The sequence below is a fragment of the Lissotriton vulgaris genome, chromosome 7 (genome assembly GCF_964263255.1).
Source record: "Lissotriton vulgaris chromosome 7, aLisVul1.2, whole genome shotgun sequence".
NCBI lineage: Eukaryota > Metazoa > Chordata > Amphibia > Caudata > Salamandridae > Lissotriton > Lissotriton vulgaris.
Window position 1 is genome coordinate 24765115 of NC_141695.1, and position 21321 is coordinate 24786435.

Below are 21321 nucleotides of genomic sequence, written 5' to 3' on the forward strand. Positions count from 1 at the left end.
TGTGTCCAAGACTCTACAACAATCCCTGACACAAAGTTATATGTTTTTACCTGATGCAAGAGTGCATGTGTCCGAGACTCTACAAAAATATCTGACACAAGATTATATGTGTATACCTGATGCAAGAGTGCATGTGTCAGAGACTCTAAAACTACACCTGATACAAGATTAACGTCCAGATTCATCAATGTCCCGATTTGCGAGTCCTTAATAGCGATTATTAAGGAATCGCTATTAAGGACTTGCTAATCGGGATTCATGTAGATATCGCTAAATAAATTGCGATTCCTACAGCCTCCTTATTTGCGATTAGCAATTTGCTAATCGCAAATAAGGATGCGATTTCAAGGGTGCCAGGGGTGTCCAAAGGATACCCAGTAGCACCCCTGAAATGTCAATGTAGACTGATGTTGCGTACACACATGTCCAAAGGACATGTGTGTGTGTAACATCCAACTTAGGAAAATGCACTAAAGTGCATTTTTTTTTAGGTTTTCGCACAATTTCAAGGGTGCAGAGGTGTCAAAATGACACCCTGTTGCACCCCTGAAATTGTGATATGCACCCATGTTGTGCACACACATGCCCCAAGGGCATGTGTGTGTGTAACCTGAAACCTTGAAAAATGCACTCTAGTGCATTTTTCAAGGTTTTTGCAAAATACAGACCAGAGTAATTTCTCAGTATTTTGCGGCCCAAATAGCGAATTCCCTATTTCTAAGGTGTTCATGCATTGCATTTAAGGAATCGTAAATTGCGATTCCTTAAATGCATTTGCAATTTAACAAATCGCAATAAATTCTTAAATTGCGAGTGCCTTTCACTTTGATGCATCGCAAAAGGCCCTTTTGCGGGTGCAAATAAACGCAAATGCATGTGCCTGTATATGTGTATACCTGATGCAAGAGTGCATGTGTCCGAGACTCTACAGGAATATCTGACACAAAGTTATATGTTTATACCTGATGCAAGAGTGCATGTGTCCTAGACTCTACAACAATACCTGACACAAGATCTTATGTGTATTCCTGATGCAAGAGTGTTTGGGTCCGAGATTCTACAACAATTCCTGCCTCGCGGTTCCAAGCATGAACAAGGTGTGAAGTACTGGGTGCGTTTCCGGTTCGCTTCTACCCACCCCCCACAACTGCGCAAAGGTACGAGTCAGGGCTTCATAATACAGGAACTGACCTGGGGGTCGGCCACAGTCTACTACTAGGCCATCAAAGGGAATTAGTGACTTGTCCAAGAAGCAGTCTCCAACAGTATCTAGTCCTGCCCCATCCAGGAGGCCAGTTGCTCAATAGTAAAGACAGACTGGGGGTCGTTATGCGGCAGACCCACCAGAGGCAGCACTGGGGTGTATTTAGCGGTTTAACGTGCTCTATTCCCACATCGCCGCCAGGCCTGAAAGGCAGTACATAGAAGTAGGGAACAGTATGGCGTGGACGTCAGTGGTTTTTGCATTTTTGCCATCACCTATATGGGACGGGCCTGCAGGAGTGACAGAAATGTACCCTCCACACTGACCTCTTCTATCAATTGTGCCAGCCACTGTAATTGGCCAGCTAGCATATAGAATTCAAAATTTGGCACCCCCAAGCCACCCTCAGCAACTGAACGCTGAAGAGACACTCGGGAATGGCCATCACCCCACACCAGATCCCGAAGCAAGGCATTCAAGCATAAGGACAGGAAGGTTGACAAAGAAGTACAACAAGCATGGAAGCATAACCATCTTGGATAAAGAGACCAGGGACATCACTGGCAGCTGCAATGTACGCCAAAAATGTACACTTCCACGTAGGGAATGCAACGCCTTTCCTAAGTTACCCTCTTTCAAGTCATCCAGTGAGTGGAACACCTGTATACCCAGATATTTAAATATATTTTGAGCCCAAACCATGTCAGGCGCCAGAGCGTCCAGTTTAGGGAGGGGACCCGGCACCGGTAATAGGTATGTTTTTGCTTTGTTAACCCGCAAACCTGATGGGCCGGCAAAATATGATAGTATTTGCAGTACCGTCGGGCTCCCATTACAGCATCTCCCAGATACAAGTCAAGTCAAGTCAAATAACTTTATTTCGATTCCATGTAGAAATCATAAAAGTATACATAGAAATTTTTTTAAAAGGACATTGCAATTGATCCACCATAAAATCACAATACATGTTTACAAGATTTTAAAATAAAATCACAATACAGGTTTTTAAGGCTAATTTCCATCAAGACTCAGTATTTATTTCTAATCACCAGAGCTGATCTAATAAAATTTAAAACACCATTACAGATATTTGCAGTTGACAAAGACAATATTATCTAAATGGATTACATGATAAGCATCAGCCTAATATTGACAGTTCTGATGTAACGTGAAAGGGTTGAATTGGGAAAGGTTGCTATAGTTAAAACTGCTTTGCGGTAAAACAAATTGATTAAAGGGAACGAAACTGTACTCATTTGGTGGGCAAAATCTTTGACCCAGCTCAGTGTTATTATCAACGGTTTGTTTCCGAAAGGGGGTATATGATTCACTTGGATAAAAATCGTGTAGGTCCCAAGTTGTTATGGGACCATCACCTTCTTGAGGCTGCCAAGACTGGAGGTAGGGAACAACTTGTCTGCACCTAAATCTAATTAGGACCAAGTCGCCACAAATATCTTTTTGAAGGGGACCCAACCAACCCACTCTCCTCACACTGACTATCCTGCCATCAAGGTTATGGGGTAAGGGTCTATTTTAAGATAGCCAAAACTTGACTTTGTTTAGCAGGTCGGTGGTTCTCTCAGGTTTTCCATATTTCAGTGGAGGGACCCCCGTGAGGTTGGACACAAATGGAGCGGCCTCTGGGGGAAGATTGATGCGAGGAGTCTTAGTACATTTTAATCTGGGCTTGACATTGCAATCCGTGACAAGTATTGTTGGTGCCTTAGGAACAAGTGGGCACACAGTAGTAGGGACTGTTACTTGTGTTGGGGGAGCTATATTTTGGATAGTTTGGTTGGGCGGATTAAGAAGACCAGCATGGGGCGGACAATTAGATGTTACAGTGTGGGAAGATTGTGCCAGATTGAGTTTAACAGTTTCCTCAATCCCCGTCAGTCTATCCCCCAGGGTGTTAATTTTTTCGATCAGGGGATGGATAATAGTTTGGATCAGTTGTTCGATCATGGCCAATAAGGCCAATTGGGAAGAGGATGCTGAATCATCTAGTTTTTTACCCACCTCTGGAGTTAACAGAGCAGTAATAACAGGCAGGTTTATATCTGGGGACTCATTCTGTAATTTCGATATTTTGGTTTGGGACCCACTTTCTCCAACCCCGTCGTGTTTCCTTTTAGCAGATTTAGCCTTAACGGGTGTTGTACTTTGGGCATTAGCTTTTATGGGTGTAGGTAGACGCCCCTGTATGCTAACGCTGCAGGCTTGCGGACTAATGTTTGTTACCGTTTGGGGTGATGTAACAGGGGTATACCTGATATTGCACATACTATTTAATTCGTCTAGCCAGGGGAGATTAGACGCTGTATTGGATGTTTTTGAGGGGGGTTCCATGCTAGTAAGGGTATATTTGAGCTGAACTGTAGAAATAGTTATAACAACAGTGCTATACGTTCGTTATTGCCGAATTGTCAATTGCGTGCCCGTCTTATGTCTTAAGGCATAGGTTCAACCAGAAGGATATATTTTGTAACCACTCCCTTAGGGGTCTAGGTAACAATTTCTAGGCGAAAGTAATAGTCAATGGAATAGTCAATCAGTAGATTTACCTCCTCCTTAAAGGCCAAGGGGGGTGGCCCGTCCCGTCCTCCTCTGGCCTCTGAGGGCCACAGAGGGCCCGCCCTTTGCCCGGGCTTAGCCCGCGCGCGTCCCGCGACGCGGAGGAAGCCTCCGCTTTTTCTGTGCCTCCTGGCGCGCTGTGACAGGAAGTGACCCGCTCGGCCTGCTGGGAGCTGCAGTTCCCCGGCGGCCGTGTAGCTGTAGTTCACCGGCGGCAGGGGGAACAAACAGCGTATGGACCCCAGCAGCGGCCTGTGGCGAGTGGCGTTGCACAAGTGTCCCAGGTATGGCGGGATTCGAAGGATTTTGCCCCCGCTCCTCAGTGGGAGCCTCCGCTTTTTCTGCGCCTCCTGGCGCGCTGTGACAGGAAGTGACCCGCTCGGCCTGCTGGGAGCTGTAGTTCCCCGGCGGCCGTGTAGCTGTAGTTCACCGGCGGCAGGGGGAACAAACAGCGTATGGACCCCAGCAGCGGCGTGTGGCGTTGCACAAGTGTCCCAGGTATGGCCGGATTAGAAGGATTTTGACCCCGCTCCTCGTGGGAGCCTCCGCATTTTCTGCGCCTCCTGGCGCGCTGTGACAGGAAGTGACCCGCTCGGCCTGCTGGGAGCTGTAGTTCCCCGGCGGCCGTGTAGCTGTAGTTCACCGGCGGCAGGGGGCAAAATCCTTCTAATCCGGCCATACCGGCGACACTTGTGCTGCTGGGGTCCATACGCTGTTTGTTCCCCCTGCCGCCGGTGAACTACAGCTACACGGCCGCCGGGGAACTACAGCTCCCAGCAGGCAGAGCGGGTCACTTCCTGTCACAGCGCGCAAGGAGGCTCAGAAAAAGCGGAGGCTTCCTCCGCGTCACGGGACGCGCGCGGGCTAAGCCCGGGCAAAGGGCGGGCCCTATGTGGCCCTCAGAGGCCAGAGGAGGACGGGACGGGCCACCCCCCTTGGCCTTTAAGGAGGAGGTAAATCCACTGATTGACTATTCCATTGACTATTACTTTCGCCTAGAAATTGTTACCTAGACCCCTAAGGGAGTGGTTACAAAATATATCCTTCTGGTTGAACCTATGCCTTAAGACATAAGACCGGCACGCAATTGACAATTCGGCAATAACGAACGTATAGCACTGTTGTTATAACTATTTCTACAGTTCAGCTCAAATATACCCTTACTAGCATGGAACCCCCCTCAAAAACATCCAATACAGCGTCTAATCTCCCGAGGCTAGACGAATTAAATAGTATGTGCAATATCTGGCATACCCCTGTTACATCACCCCAAACGGTAACAAACATTAGTCCGCAAGCCTGCAGGGGCGTCTACCTACACCCATAAAAGCTAATGCCCAAAGTACAACACCCGTTAAGGCTAAATCTGCTAAAAGGAAACACGACGGGGTTGGAGAAAGTGGGTCCCAAACCAAAATATCGAAATTACAGAATGCGTCCCCAGATATAAACCTGCCTGTTATTACTGCTCTGTTAACTCCAGAGGTGGGTAAAAAACTAGATGATTCAGCATCCTCTTCCCAATTGGCCTTATTGGCCATGATCGAACAACTGATCCAAACTATTATCCATCCCCTGATCGAAAAAATTAACACCCTGGGGGATAGACTGACGGGGATTGAGGAAACTGTTAAACTCAATCTGGCACAATCTTCCCACACTGTAACATCTAATTGTCCGCCCCATGCTGGTCTTCTTAATCCGCCCAACCAAACTATCCAAAATATAGCTCCCCCAACACAAGTTAACAGTCCCTACTACTGTGTGCCCACTTGTTCCTAAGGCACCACCCATACTTGTCACGGATTGCAATGTCAAGCCCAGATTAAAATGTACTAAGACTCCTCGCATTAATCTTCCCCCAGAGGCCGCTCCATTTGTGTCCATCCTCTCGGGGGTCCCTCCACTGAAATATGGAAAACCTGAGAGAACCACCGACCTGCTAAACAAAGTCAAGTTTTGGCTATCGAAAAATAGACCCTCACCGCATAACCTTGATGGCAGGATAGTCAGTGTGAGGAGAGTGGGTTGGTTGGGTCCCCTTCGAAAAGATATTTGTGGCGACTTGGTCCTAATTAGATTTAGGTGCAGACAAGTTGTTCCCTACCTCCAGTCTTGGCAGCCTCAAGAAGGTGATGGTCCCATAACAACTTGGGACCTACATGATTTTTATCCAAGTGAATCATATACCCCCTTTCGGAAACAAACCGTTGATAATAACACTGAGCTGGGTCATAGATTTTGCCCACCAAATGAGTACAGTATCGTTCCCTTTAATCAATTTGTTTTACCGCAAAGCAGTTTTAACTATAGCAACCTTTCCCAATTCAACCCTTTCACGTTACATCAGAACTGTCAATATTAGGCTGATGCTTATCATGTAATCCATTTAGATAATATTGTCTTTGTCAACTGCAAATATCTGTAATGCTGTTTTAAATTTTATTAGATCAGCTCTGGTGATTAGAAATAGATACTGAGTCTTGATGGAAATTAGCCTTAAAAACCTGTATTGTGATTTTATTTTAAAATCTTGTAAACATGTATTGTGATTTTATGGTGGATCAATTGCAATGTCCTTTGAAAAAATTTTCTATGTATACTTTTATGATTTCTACATGGAATCGAAATAAAGTTATTTGATTTGACTTGTGTGAGGCTAACCTACCAGCTAGGACCTTGCTCAGGATCTTGAAATCCAAATTAAGCATGGAAAGGGGCCTATAATCTTTAACCCCTGCCCTCAGTGACCTAATTTTGGGAAGGGGGATTACTAAGGCACTCCGAATGGAGGCAGGCGGAGCCCCGGTCTCATAGGCATTTGCGTACATCCCGGACCAGTTGTGGCACGAGTACATCAGAGAAGCACTGGTAGAAATTCAGCCGGAAGTCCATCCGGCCTGGTGTTTTACCGGAAGTCAACGCATGAATAGCAGCCTTAATTTCCATCAGGGTGATTGGATCTCCTAACCCCTCCCGAACCTCATCCGCCAACACCTTAAGGGGTAAAGGTTCCAAGAACTGTCTTACCGCAGAACAAGGGACCACCGCCTGGGCCGTGTACAGGCGTTCATGATAGGCGGCGAAGGAGTCATTAATTTCATCCCGGCAATACAGTGCCCCACGATCCTCCTTTTCCAATTGGATAATAGGAGAGCCACCTAGTTCAGGTTTGATTAATCTGGCTAAAAGACGGCCCGCCTTCCCTTCCTCTCTCAGTACCCTAGCCAGATATTCAATATAATTGTAACAATGTAAGCGTCCAAGGCCGCATTATAATGATCACGTGCCTCCTGCAGTGCCAAGGGAGTCGCCTCCCCCGTACCGTGTATATTATCCAACCTACAAATATTCTCTTTCAGTCGAATACCTCCTGACCAAGCTCCCTGAAGGCCCCAGTCGCTTGTCCCAGAAAATGGCCCCGCACCTCCACCTTGAACGCCTCCCATTCCACCTAGAGTGAGGATGCAGTGTTGGCATTAATAGGGAAATACATATCAAGAAGAGTATGTAACGTCATCCGAAACTGGTTGTTGTCTAGCATTGCCGGATTGAGTCTCCAAGTGGGGACAGTAGGACGTCGTCCCAGCGGTTGATGTACTATCATTAGTGGGCTGGGGTCCGATAGTGTAGGGCCCAGATATTCTGTGTGCGTGATAGTTCTGTTAAAGGCAGGGGAGCATAAAAACATATCGAGGCGTGTATGCACCTGGTGCACTGAGGAGAAAAATGAAAATTCCCTATAACTGACATGTTGTAGCTGCCATGTATCTTCCAGCCCCCAGTGTGTCATTCAAGCACGGAACCCCAGAGTGGTACGACAAGCCAGGTACCCCATTAAAGGCGGATCCGACTGGTCTGCTACAACATCCGCAACACAGTTAAAGTCTTCCCCCAAGGAACAGGTTGCAACGTACACTACTCGCCAACGCAGCTCAAAATATGTTCAAAAAGCCAACCTGATCCTGATTAGGGGCATATATATTTCGAAGTGTAACTTCGTGCCCTGCCAGTCTCCCAGCCACAGGACATATCTGCCTCCCTCATCCAAATATGTTCTCTGCACTGCAAAAGGGACTCCCGGTTTCACCCAAATCAATACCCCCTTGGCAAAAGCTGAGTAGGTAGTAGCTAATACCTGACCCTCCAACGTTGTTTCAGTTTCCCGGCTTCCTCACTGTTTAAATGGGTTTCCTGCAAGAACGCTATGTGGATGTCCCTACTCCGCAGATATGGGTAAATGTTATGGTGCATTGCCATGGACCCCATCTCCCTAATTTTAGGAACCGTACATGATGTTGGACCTCTGCCATTACCGCCTCATCATACCAAAACACATCCCGGTAGCTGGGGTCTCCACCCCATCCACCGGTTGCCTAGAACTTTCAACCCCTCTGCAACCATACCAGGTCATAAAAACAACGATGAAAAAACCCTAAGGTAGTCAACTCCCCAATCCCAGGGCAGTCCAACAACGGTCAGCCGCCCAAGCATCTTACGTTACAGTATGGGCTAGATGAGGCCTCAACCTAGTGAGACACTGAACAGGGGTAGGCTAAGCAGAAAAGAGCACAAGAAAAGCGAAAATAAATGTTCCTATCATGGAGAGTGCATCAGCCTGCAAAAAACAACACACAGCACAAGGCTCAAAGCGGGTAACATTGAAACAATAAGACTCTATTTAGCACAGCCACCCGCAGTTACCAGTCACAGCAGATAATATCGTACGCAGAGCGAGGCATCTTCACGCTGTCGCCAGGGGAGGAGTTTGTTTCATTGCCAGCCGACTCTCCAAGAGAACTGGCCCCTGCACCCGGAGCCGGACCCTGTCCCCCCACCAGGGCTACCACTGCCCGCAGAGCCCCGACCCTCTCTTTCTCAGTCTTTGAGGGAGTCGGCTTCTTGGAGGTTCCTTTGCAAGTGCGCCATCTCAGTCTTCACTGTTGGTCCATGGGCTGCGGTCCAGCGTTCTTAGGGCCTCCAGTCTTAGGATATTTGCCTTTTTAGAACTCCAACCAATCCCATGCATCGGTAGGGCTATCAAAGTAATGAGTGGTTCCGTCCAGGAAGATACGGAGGCGGGCCGGGAACATCAGGGAATATTGAAGGCCTTTATCACGTAGGGCTCTCTTGACCTCCAGATACAAAGTCAGTCTCCTCTGTACCTCCAACGTATAATCTGGAATTATACGGTGAAGGGGCCATCCTCTCTCGCTTTTTGTAAGAGGAGGTCTCTGTCACGGAAAGTGAAGCAGACGGGCCACCAACGGACATGGGGGTCTCCCATGTGCCAAAGGTCTAGCCGGCACCCTATGCGCCCTTTCAAGGGTGTAGAAGGAGGAGAGGCCTTCCAACACTACTACAGTTTTGAGCCAGTTCTCAAGGAATGCCACCATATCACCACCTCCGTTCCTTCTGGTAGGCCTAGGATACGTACGTTGTTCCTCCTGTTGCGCCCTTCAGCATCCTCCGCTCTGCGTTCCAACTGACCCACTCTGTCCGTGAGAGCCCCCATCCGCTGCTCCAGTGCCCTATGGGAGGGTGCCAACTCTACTACGGTAGACTCCGTCTCCTTGACACTCTCTGATAGTTTTTTATGTTCCTCACGCAGCTGGCCAAGACCCACCACAACGGTATTAAAGTCCTGGTGGAGGGTCTCTTTAGTATCTGCAATTATATCCAGGACTTTGTTGAATTGCTTTTGGAATGGGTCATCCAGGTTGGTTTGTGACTGTACCTGCGCGCTATCTGCCACGTCCAGCGTGGCGCCGGCCTAGTGACCCTTAGGTTTCCCCATGGCAGTAGAGAATCCCGGACGTGGTCCCTGCTAACAATAATCACCAACCACAGAGATCTGGGCTAGCAAGGGCCGCCCACCCCGGCGAAGCCGTCGCTGTAATGCATGGAGCAGGTCTATTCTGCCCCCGCTATCCTCAGCATCCAAAGGCCCTCAAATACACACTTTTCAATTTTGAGATAAATATATTCAGCCAAGCAAATGATTCTAATTTAGTAGGCTGGCTTGCTTACAGGAGAGCTACTCAAAGATAGCTGGAAAGCTAGCACTAGCTCACAAGGTACTCGTTGGAGACACATGATCAGGAGTGCAGCTATCTTGTCCAATATTGGAGCACAGGCGCAGTGTAGTATAGTTCCTATATTCCCAATAGGCCGTGCGCATTGGAATAGTATATCCAATAGATATGATGTAGGACTGAGGTCGACTAGCTCTCTATTGAATATACTAAACTTAATAGTGAGTGCCAGCTAGCTCAGAGGTCACTAGAAACTTTCTCGAATTCACAAGAAGGGATTAGTTTCTCACAACCGCATAAACATGACAACTTTGTTTTCCAAGAGTAAGAAATGAATTTCTAGAGTCGTGGAAACAATAGATAAGAATTTTACTCAGTCAATCGTGCATGCTTCGTTTCTACAGAGATGTAGAGAAAATAGACAGACAGGTGTTTTTCAATAAAAGGATTAATTGAACAGTCTTCTTTCTCACACAGAAGAAATGAACTGCTACAATCATAATGCAGGCTGCAAAGTATAATGCGTACAGCAAGAACAATATTATAAAATAATACTGTAAGAGCATTGTATGGTTTCTAAGCCATATAAAATCTATATATATAAAAACAAAAGTATGTCTGTTTGTCCTTTATGCATTACTACACCATTCATCTGATCGCCATGAAACTTTGGGAAGTTGTTGAGTACACTCCCGCAAAGGTTTCTGGCAAAATATATTTTTTTAAATATCGGCCCCCCGGCTCCCCAGGGCTATCATAATCTTTCAAATACTGAACGTTTACAGTTTACGGTGCGACTCGCTTTTGCAATGACCATCAACAAAGCACAAGGACAATCGCTGCAAATGTGTGGACTAGATTTGGAGAATCCGTGCTTCTCACATGGACAACTGTATGTGGCCAGCTCACGCGTCGGAAAACCTTCCAATTTATTCGTTTACGCACCAGAGGGAAAAACAAAAAATACCGTGTATCCACAAGCACTCGAATAAATAAACAGAATTAAAACAACACTTTAAAATGTTTTCCATATTAAAATGAATACGTTTCAATAAAAATTACACAATGTAAATTAAATGTTATCATAACAAGTTTCCTTAAATGTCCTTTCTTCTGAGATCACAGCAACGCGCAAGCTAGTACATACATAAATAACAATGACTAAAATACTCAACTGGTGTTTCTAAAATACGCCTACCCTGGTGTACCTAACCTAAGTCTAGTACGAGGGAAGAAGTAAGTATTTGGTAGCCTAGTTTTAGTTTTCTTTGCCAAAAATCTATCCAAGATTTCTCCTAGGTACTAATCAGCTCTATACCTTGGTTTAGAATGAAGGAGGTCTGGTATCTCTGTCTCGGGCTCGATTTCCCAACACCCCGCAAGGGGAGCTTGGAAACACTGGAGCTGGATTCTCAGTGAGAGAAAGGACAGCTTCTTGATCAGTGCGTCAGCTGGAGGGTCAGCTTCCTTTGGCACTTGCTGTAGCGAGTTGCGTCAGGCAAGTAGATAGTCGAACTGCTCCGAACCACCGTGTCTTGCTAGGGCAAGTGAAGGCATATTTATACCTTGAAGGTGCCTAGTTTGGCGTAAAGTCGGGCATAATAAGGTCAGTAAAGAACCCCAAGGGAATAGTAGTTCTTTGTAAAGTACAAGATTTCCTGGACAAATCAATATTCAAGCAAGGGGTGGTCCCTGACTGCTTAAGCCAATTTTCCCAGAAATCGTTGTGACGTTTTTGGTACGGGTGGAAGTAGTCATGCCTATATTTGGACTGCACGGGCTATGTCTAAATAAGGGGTTGATTTCTATGCCTATATTAGGGCAATGTGACTTGTACCTATACAAGTACATGAATCGGGAAATTTCGCTTGGAACCTAAAACGCCATACAACACCCACTCCACTGTATTACGTACGACATTACTAAATTCTAAACACTTCAAACATATCTAAATCATGATCTGTTAAACCCCCACCCAAAATACAAAATCTGCATTTCAAATGGCTGTACATGAAAAATAACAATTGTGCTGTATGTATTTTGAAAGCAATGTTTCATTCAAAGCATATTGATGACATTTAAAAGACCCTTATCCGAATTAATCATTAAAATACATTTATGAAATGGCTTTTAAATACAGTAAAGAAAGTCGAGACCATTCATGGCAGAATATATAAACTGTTTGAACGTGGACAAGGTCAAATATTGTCTCTTGGTTGTATTGAAATAAATCTTGTTCTCTAAGAATAGTTCTACTTTAAGCAGAGTCCTTCGTGCCAAAAGGAAAAAATACAATTTAGAAAAAAGTCTAATCATAGAGAAGAGGGAAAAAAAATATAGTTCCAAAGTTAGAAGCTTGTTTGGAAAAATGAAGGTCGAATTCAGATTCTCTCAGAACACTCTGTGCTAATTTCAAAAGTCAGTGTCATTGTTAGGAGAAAACATCAAATCTTCTAAGCTGGTAAAGCATTTGTCTACTACAGTAGGTGAAAGTTGGACTACCTCGTTAAGCAGATCAATTGTACAAAGATGAGAAGCATCGCCGTCAGTCGCATTAGCAATGTTCGGGGTAGATGGTACCTGTGCGCCTGTTGCTCCACGTATCTCACCGTCAGCATGTTGCGTCTGTGAGATCTCAACGAATGCCGTCATCAGGATTGGTAGCCGCTGGGGACAACACAGTGCATGAGCTGTTACTGTTCCAAGCAAAGTATCAATATCCGTTGGCATGACTGATGGGAGTGTCAGACAGATGTCTAGCACGCATTCTTCTCCACATAGCAGGTATCGTAGAACAGGTAAGACGCAATCTTGCCAGATTGGTCGAAACAATGGAAACCACGTGGTGTTCAAATCTCTTAAAGAAGTTAGTCCCAGTATTTGTATCATGCGCTCACAACACTTCATTGCCAGGAGAGTGTTCTCCAAGGTGCTCTGGGTGTTGATGGTGAGTTTTCTTGCCATATCGGAGCAGAAGGAACAAAAATAGTATCCCTGCTACGAGTCCCAAAATGAGAGGCAGTCCGCCAAACACAGAGTGCACGAAGTTTGGAAATATGCCTAGGAATGCTTCAAAGGGTGCTAACAGTCCCGAAAAAACTGTCTTAAATACATGTACAATACCACTGGTATCAGACATGTTTAAGATACGACCCAACATTTATGAGAAATGTATAGGGCAGTTTGTTGATAAAAGGGCATGTATCTCTGCAGAAGTCCTTGCGACTTGCAGATCATACGTCTCTCTGGATGAGGTCAGTGGTAAAGTTTTTTGTAAAAGAATTGCTTTCATTCTGCTTAAAGTATCAATTCGTATAGAAGAGATGTTCAGTGAAGGCCATAACGGCGACTCCCCATCTGTCTTGGTTTGAGGAAACAATACTTGCATACAGCAAGTGACCCTGGTTGACACAGTTACGAGATAGGCTATTCCTGGCAACATGCCACAGCAGCTGTGACCATTCAACATAATATAGCTTCCGTTAGAAAGCTGCCTGAAAATTGGATCAATCACTGCAGCTGGTGGCAGGATAAGTTGTGCGAGGAACCATCGCAGGCCCTGTGTAAATGAATACCCTGACATAAGAGTATACCGCTCAGCGAGTTTTTGCAGTTTGCACCACAAAGAAATACCTATTTTCCCCCACTCCAACATCTGTGTGTGTATGGTAATCCCAGGTCGACTTGATGTATTCCTTACCCAACCTTTCATATATGCCTGCTGGTATATGTTTTAAGCAATACTGAAATTGGAAAATCAACGCAGGCAGAGTGATAGTACTGTGTATTATCCATTTTGTTGCTGGTTTTTCAGAAACAGTTAATGGTAATCTTTCCAGTTTCTCAATGCCCAGCACCGTATAGTCTGCTCCTCTTTCTGTCAAAGTGATTTGTTTATCTGTAAGGTTAACTTCAGAAAACAATGTTGTGGTGTTGATTAGACGCCATGGCACATAGCCAGAATGAAGGTTTTGTAACGTCAAGCCCAAAAGCATTATAGAACGCAATTGTGACTGTCCATGCTGTAACATGAGCAAGTCCTGTTCCATTATGTATATGGCAGAGGATACTATGCTGTCCAAAGAATATATTCTGGATGACAGAGTCGTTAATCCATTGTCAACTACAGAGAGTGATTTCTCTAAATTAATACGATCAATTTCTCGTATTCGTTCTGCAGTCTCTGCTTGTATTGCTTTCCAAGCTTCATTATAAATGGCATACATACCGGCGTATATAAAGCGTTTATGACTCGTCTTTGCAGGACCTTTTAGGAAGTCCCTTAAATCAACGCCATCCTTAAGTAAAGATAAGTGTTGTTTTACTTCTTTTAGTGTAGAACCTTGTAGCCACTCAAGGCACAGTTTCCCTACACTATATGATGTTTTTATCCCTGGATGTTGTCTCTGGACAAATCTTGGGTCAGGCCTAGTGAATGTGAACCCTTGTGTCTTATTCAGGAATCTATCTTGATAGTTGTTTGTGTCTGTGGGCCGGATCAACCGTTTTTATTTTAATCAGGATCTGTTCTGTTGTTAAGTAAAATAGTTTTTACGTCAACCACCCCCTCTGAAGTGTTCTTACAATCAGGTGTAGGTGTGGGTATGGACGGTTTGTTCAAATCTTTTATCTTAGATAAGCCAAGACAAGATGTCTGTTGAACAGTGTCATTTAAAAACATTATTTGTTCAGGGATGATGCAGGTTCTAAATAGGGCTTCTAATCCCTGCACCTGCCAGTCTTTTGTGCCCCAGACAGTTTTTGTCTCAATCTTATCCTTCCACAATTCAAAGCCTAAGGTAGACAATCGAGCAAAAAAGGCTGCAGAATAAATTTGTTTAGTATTAGTCAGCATACTTTTCATTCCTGTCTTATTAACAGTTTTAAAGTAAAATGTTTCTGGATTTGAAGTATTAAATCCTGAAAAGTATGGACGTTTTTCATAAAATGCTTTTGAGCTACCCTTTGGTGGCATTGGACAATGTTCCCATTGATTATAAGTGTAAATATTTCTCAGATTTGCAAATTTATGCAAAAAATGATGACCATGATGGTTATAACAGTACATCTGTTTATAATCTGATTAACCTTCTAAGTATTCATGATTTGTAAATTTGGCAAACATTTCTAAGTCTGACATCATAATATTAACAGTCTCAAAGTCCCAATCATCAGAAAAGGTACTAGATGAAACAAAGTCACTCAAGGAAACCTTGAATTGGTGTGGAATCTTCAACAGCTCCGCCGGACCAAGAATGTCATATTCAGCTCTGTCCCAAACTATACCACCAGGTATAGGAACGGCTGTGATGTTCACTGATATCAAGTCTCTTTGTTCACAATGAGATGATTTGTGTGGCCTTAGGAGTAAGTTGATGTTCTTACTTGATGTGTCCTTTTTACTATATCTTCCTTCTATTAGCATTCCCAAAGTTAGTACAAGAGTCAACCAAAGCAGAGAAAAAGTATCCCCTTCATAATCCAAAGTTCAACCCATGGTGAAACCAGATAAGTCTTTTCCAGTTGCTGAAAAAGTTTTGTAGCTTGTTCTTTTTGCTGGCATCGTTTCAGGTTCACTGGGATCCTCGCAAAATGTATCAAAGTTTATGAAATAGCCAGAGGCAGTTCTGTCAATTGTAGGGATTGCATCAGGATTAGTTGAAATTGCTGGAGCTACTTGATCGCTTGTCATGTTCGTATAGTCCGACGCTATATCATTGTAGACAGGCCTTTCTTGACAAACTGTTATTTGGGTCTCAAGAGGCACAAGTTCCATGGCTTTGTTGCATAGTCCTTCTTTTTGTACTGCAGAATCTTCAAAGGTGATGAGTCCCTCAGTTTGAACCTCTTGGATGGTAGCCAGGTTTGGTTGTCTGCTTCATCTTTGGAGTCCACTTTGCCTACCACTTATGACTGGCCACATGATGTGGTGTACCAGGTCGATCGATATGAACCTGTTCTTGATCCGTGGATTGCTAGCACCGGTACTGGTTGTCTGTAAGAAGGCCCAAATTCCTTCTTGTCCCCAATCTTTGGAATCCAGACAGGCCTTGCTGGGACGGGTGGTTCTCCTTCAGTGGCTGCTGGCATCTGCAATGTGTTGCTTAGACTTCTCCTTGTGTCATTTAAGTCCTGCAAAACAGCCAAACGATCTTTATTATCAAAAGGTTTTTGTTCTACCACTGAAGTGTGACGATCAAGGTCTTCGACAATCATTCTAGTTCCAAAAAGGATTTCATATGGAGTGATTCCACCCAGAGAACTTCTTGGCAGATTGTTAAGACTACGTTGGACACTTATTAGATGTTGGACCCACCATCACCCGAACCTAATACCCTAGCTGATATAGATTGCTTTATGTTCCGTTTTTTTCTTTCCACAACCAAATTTCCCTCAGGATGGAATGGACTAGAATACCAAAATGCAACGCCCAAGCTGACCATGTCCTCCTTGTAAGCTTTTGAGCTAAACAGGCCACCCCGCATGCCGAACGGCTCCTCCACTGTGACCGCGTCTTGCCCCCGGCACCGCAGGTTCGCCCCCGGCGTTCCCCTACTGCTCATTTTCCCGCTGTTGCCCACCTGTGAATCGTGCTTTTTTCCTTTAAATTTTTGTTTCATGCTCCGTCTTCCTGCTGTTCCCCACCTGTGACTTATGCTCTAATCTTTATCTTTTTGTTCCTGTTATTGCGTAGTTGTTGGTATCCCTGACCTCAGTGTGTTCCCCCCGCTCCCTGCTTCCCGCCGCTGCTCCCTCGCGGCCCTTCCCCTTTTTCCTGTAACCCCTGCCCATTGGCCGCCCCGCTCCCGCCTTCCAGCTGCTTCTCCCTCCCACTTCGCCTCATGCCCCCTGGCCTCTACTTTGCCACCATTCGACGACATGGGAGACGTAGATGATATCTATGAAGCGCTCTTCCTATGGATCCAAAGTGCTGCCAGTATCCATGCCCCTAGTGTAAAATTCTCCCGCTCACGCGACAAAGAGGCTCATAAATGGTTCTCTGCGGACCTCAAACAACTTAAACTCGAGGTCAGGCAAAAAGAGAGAATTTGGCGCAGAAATTATCTTCCACAAGATAAAGAAGTCTATTGCCTGAGCCGCCGTCTCTACCAAAAAACCATTCTTAAGAGGAAGACCGATTACTTTTCAGGCATAATTCTGAAATCCCAGAATCAAACTAAAGACATCTTTAGAATAGTGAACGACCTCTGTAACGATGAGCGTACGTCACTACCTATCGCACATTCTCAAGCGTTATGTGATGATTTGAATAACTACTTCATTAATAAAATCATTACAATCAAACAAAGTATACCACCACACCCTGCCAGCAACATCACTGAGGACGCATACATGAATTCAGAGATCTTAGACCATATCCCCCCGATTGACCCCAAACAATTGTCGGAACTCCTTCAACGGATCAAATCAGGGTCACCTAATGATATTTGCCCCCCTTCCATCTTTAGAGAATTAGGCCTATCCCTCCCACATGCACTCCTGCCTATTCTCAATGAATCCCTCAGACAAGGCAGAGTTCCCACAGATTTTAAAAAAGCCCTCCTTATACCTTTGGTAAAAAAACAAGGGAAGGATCCTTCGGATCTTACAAATTATAGACCTATCTCCCTGCTGCCCTACCTCTCAAAGGTGCTGGAGGCTCATGTCTCTAAGAGTGTCTCTAATTTCATCGAGACCACCAACTACTTGGAGCCTAATCAAGCGGGGTTCCGCCCAGGTCACTCAACAGAGGCGGTGATCCTGGCGGTTCAAGACAATCTTAGAGCCAATGCGGATGTCGATACACACCAAGCCCTGGTGCTGCTTGACCTCTCGGCTGCGTTCGACACAGTTGACTATGACATCTTGCTCAACCGTGTCGAACAGGCCGGCCTGAGAGGACCAGCGTTGAGCTGGATCACTTCCTTTATCGAGGGCCGGACTCAGGCAATTCAACTGGGCAGCTTTGTAGGCACTAGGCATACATCCACCTGTGGAGTCCCGCAGGGGTCGTCATTATCCCCCTTATTATTTAATCTTTATCTCCTCCCTCTTCTTTATTCCCTTAAGAAGTTTAAAGTCACGGTGTTCAATTACGCGGACGATTTACAGCTATTATTCCAACTGAACATTCCTGATGCTGTGTCCGAATTTCAGAACACCATGAAACACATCCAATGCTGGATGAACGAAAACCATCTAAAACTCAACCCGGGCAAAACAGAACTACTTTTGCCCGGGAACAGTTTATCCAGCTGGAGTGTTAACTACTGGCCAGCAGACCTGGGCATCCCCCCTGTAAGGTCCACGGCTGTAAAGAGCTTAGGTATCATGCTCCACACGGACCTGTCCTTAAAAACCCAGGTGGGCGCCGTGGTCTCAGCAAGCTTTTTTTCAAATGAGGAAAATAAAAAAAATTGCTCACTTCCTCACCCAGTCTGCCTTAATCCAGGTTACTATTGCCTTGGTCATGTCCCGCCTGGACTATTCCAACAGCGTCTACCTGGGACTTCCAGTGGGCCTGTCGAAGAGACTTCAACTAGTCCAGAATCAGGCGGCTAGACTCATCTTACAACAGCCAAAATGGTCTTCTATTAAACCAGGGCTAGAAAAGCTACACTGGCTTCCGATTTCCCAGCGCATAGCCTTTAAAGCAGGCTGTATCACCTTTATTCGCAGTCTGGTTTCTAAATATACTCCCACCAGAAGCCTGCGTTCTGCTCAAAAATCCCTATTGGAGGTGCCTCGCTTTAAAAGGAAGCGACAGGGAGGCTGCTGCTTTCGCCATCTAGCAGCCTCACTTTGGAACTCCATCCCCTTACCGATTAGGCAGAGTAAGGATTTACTCACCTTTCGTAAGGGACTAAAAACCTGGCTGTTCTCTCAAGCCTACCATTAGCCATTGTTAGCTTAGTGTTATGTTGTACGGATTCTTCACTCTCCCTATAGCGCCATGAAGCCCACGGGCGTACGAGCGCTTTATAAATTGATTTTAACATAACATAACATAACATAACATATGGAGGCCGCACCGATGGCGCGCCGAAGACGCGCCTAAGGCAAGCCCGTCTGCGCCCGTCCGCGCCTGGACCGCTCCCAGTGCCAGGACTCCTGGCCTTCGACGTTGCCAGCCTACCCGATGGACTTACGATACCGCCACCCTCCACGCACTCAACACCGGCCGGAACCCCACCTGCTACCGAACATACCCGAAACGCACCCACGGACCCTTCACCTGCCAAGCCTGCAATTTCGCCTGCCTCCAAACCTGCACCCCACCCGCCAAGCCAGCCACCAGCAACAATCACCTCAAGTGCATCCTGCTCAACACCCGCTCCGTCCACAGGCACGCCATCAAACTCTGGAACCTCCTCGACACTACATCACCAGACGTGGCCTTCCTCACAGATACCTGGATGAACGCCTCCTCAGCCCCCGACATCGCCATAGCCATCCCGGATGGGTACAAGATCATCCGGAGGGACCGCGCCAACCAAACCGGAGGAGGCATCACCATCGTCCACAGAAACACCATCCGAATCAAAACCAGCTCCGACGACACCCTCACCGCCGCTGAGCACCTTCACTTCCAGATACACACCGACCCCAAGACCACCCTCAGAGGCACTCTCATCTACAGACCCCTGGGACCACGCACACAATTCAGCGAAGCCATCGCAGACTTCGTCAGCCCGCACGCCCTAACCTCCTCAGACTACATCATCCTAGGAGACCTCAACTTCCACTTGGAGAACAACAATGACAGCAACATCGTCGCCCTGCTGGACAACCTCGCCAACCTCGGACTCAAGCAACTGGTGAACACCCCGACCCACTACGCCAGCCACACACTTAATCCCATCTTCTCCTTCAGCAAGCACATCTCCTTCAGCCACTCCACCGGACTACACTGGACAGATCACAGCTGCGTCCACTTCAACTTCAGGAGAACCACAACCCACCACCACCCGCAACAGGTTCCCTGCAGAAACTGGAGCAAGATCACCGCCGACCAGCTCACCACCTCCCTCAGCCAGAACCCTCCCACCAACACGACAGACCCCAACGAAGCAGCCCGCAACCTCACACCGTGGCTCACCAACTGCGCCAATGCCCTCGCACCACTGAAGAACCCCCCAACAGACACGGCAGCAAGAAAGCCTCCTGGTTCACCAACTACCTCAAAAACTCCAAGAAAACCTGCTGCACCCTCGAGAAAGCCTGGCGCCATGACCAGACAACAAGAAACATGACAGCCCTCAAGAACGCCACCCGCAAACACCACCAGCTGATCCGCATCACCAAAAGGACCACATTCAAAGAACGACTGGACAACAACTCCCACAACAGCAAGGAACTCTTCAGCATTGTTAAAGAGCTCTCCAGCCTCAGCGCCTGCAACAACGACATCATACCCTTGCAAGACCTCTGCAACTCACTCGCCTCGTTCTTTCACCGCAAGATCGTCGACATACACAGCAGCTTTGACACACAGGCCACGCACCCAACCACTGATCCAGCGCCCCCACCACCACCCTCTGCACCTGGACCTCCGTCAGCACCGAAGATACCACCCGCATGATGAACACCATCCACTCCGGCTCCCCAACCGACCCTTGCCCACACCACATCTTCAACAAGGCCGACTCCATCATCGCACCCCAACTCCGGGACATCATTAACTGCTCCTTCACATCCACCACCTTCCCGGAGAACTGGAAACACGCCGAGCTCAGCACCCTCCTGAAGAAACCCACCGCGGACCCCACAGACCTCAAGAACTTCCGCCCCATCTCACTCCTCCCTTTCCCCGCCAAAGTCATCGAGAAGACCGTCAACAAACAACTCTCCGCCTTCCTTGAGACAAACGGATCCCTCGACCCTTCGCAGTCCGGTTTCCGAGCAAACCACAGCACCGAGACCGCCCTCATCGCAGCTACCGACGACATCAGGTCCCTGCTCGACAACGGGGAAACAGCTGCCCTCATCCTCCTGGACCTCTCAGCAGCCTTCGACACCGTATGCCACCGCACCCTAATACAGCGCCTCAGCAACATCGGAATCCAAGGAAAGGCCTTGGAGTGGATCATCTCGTTCCTCGCCGGCAGAACCCAGAGAGTCCGCCTCCCCCCGTTCCGGTCCTTGGCCACCGAAGCCATCTGCGGCGTCCCGCAAGCATCCTCGCTCAGCCCCACCCTCTTCAATGTCTACATGAGCCCCCTCGCATCCATCGCACGCCAAAACATCCTTAACATCATCTCCTGCGCAGACGACACCCAGCTAATCCTTTCCCTCACCAACGACCCTGCCAGAGCCAGCCTCCAGGAAGGAATGAGAGACGTTGCAGAATGGTTGCAGCTCAGTCGATTGAAACTGAACTCCGACAAGACGGAAGTCCTCATCCTGGGAACATCCCCCTCCGCCTGAGATGACTCCTGGTGGCCCCCCGCCCTGGGCACCGCCTCCAAGCCAACGGACCAGGCACGCAACCTGGGCGTCATCCTG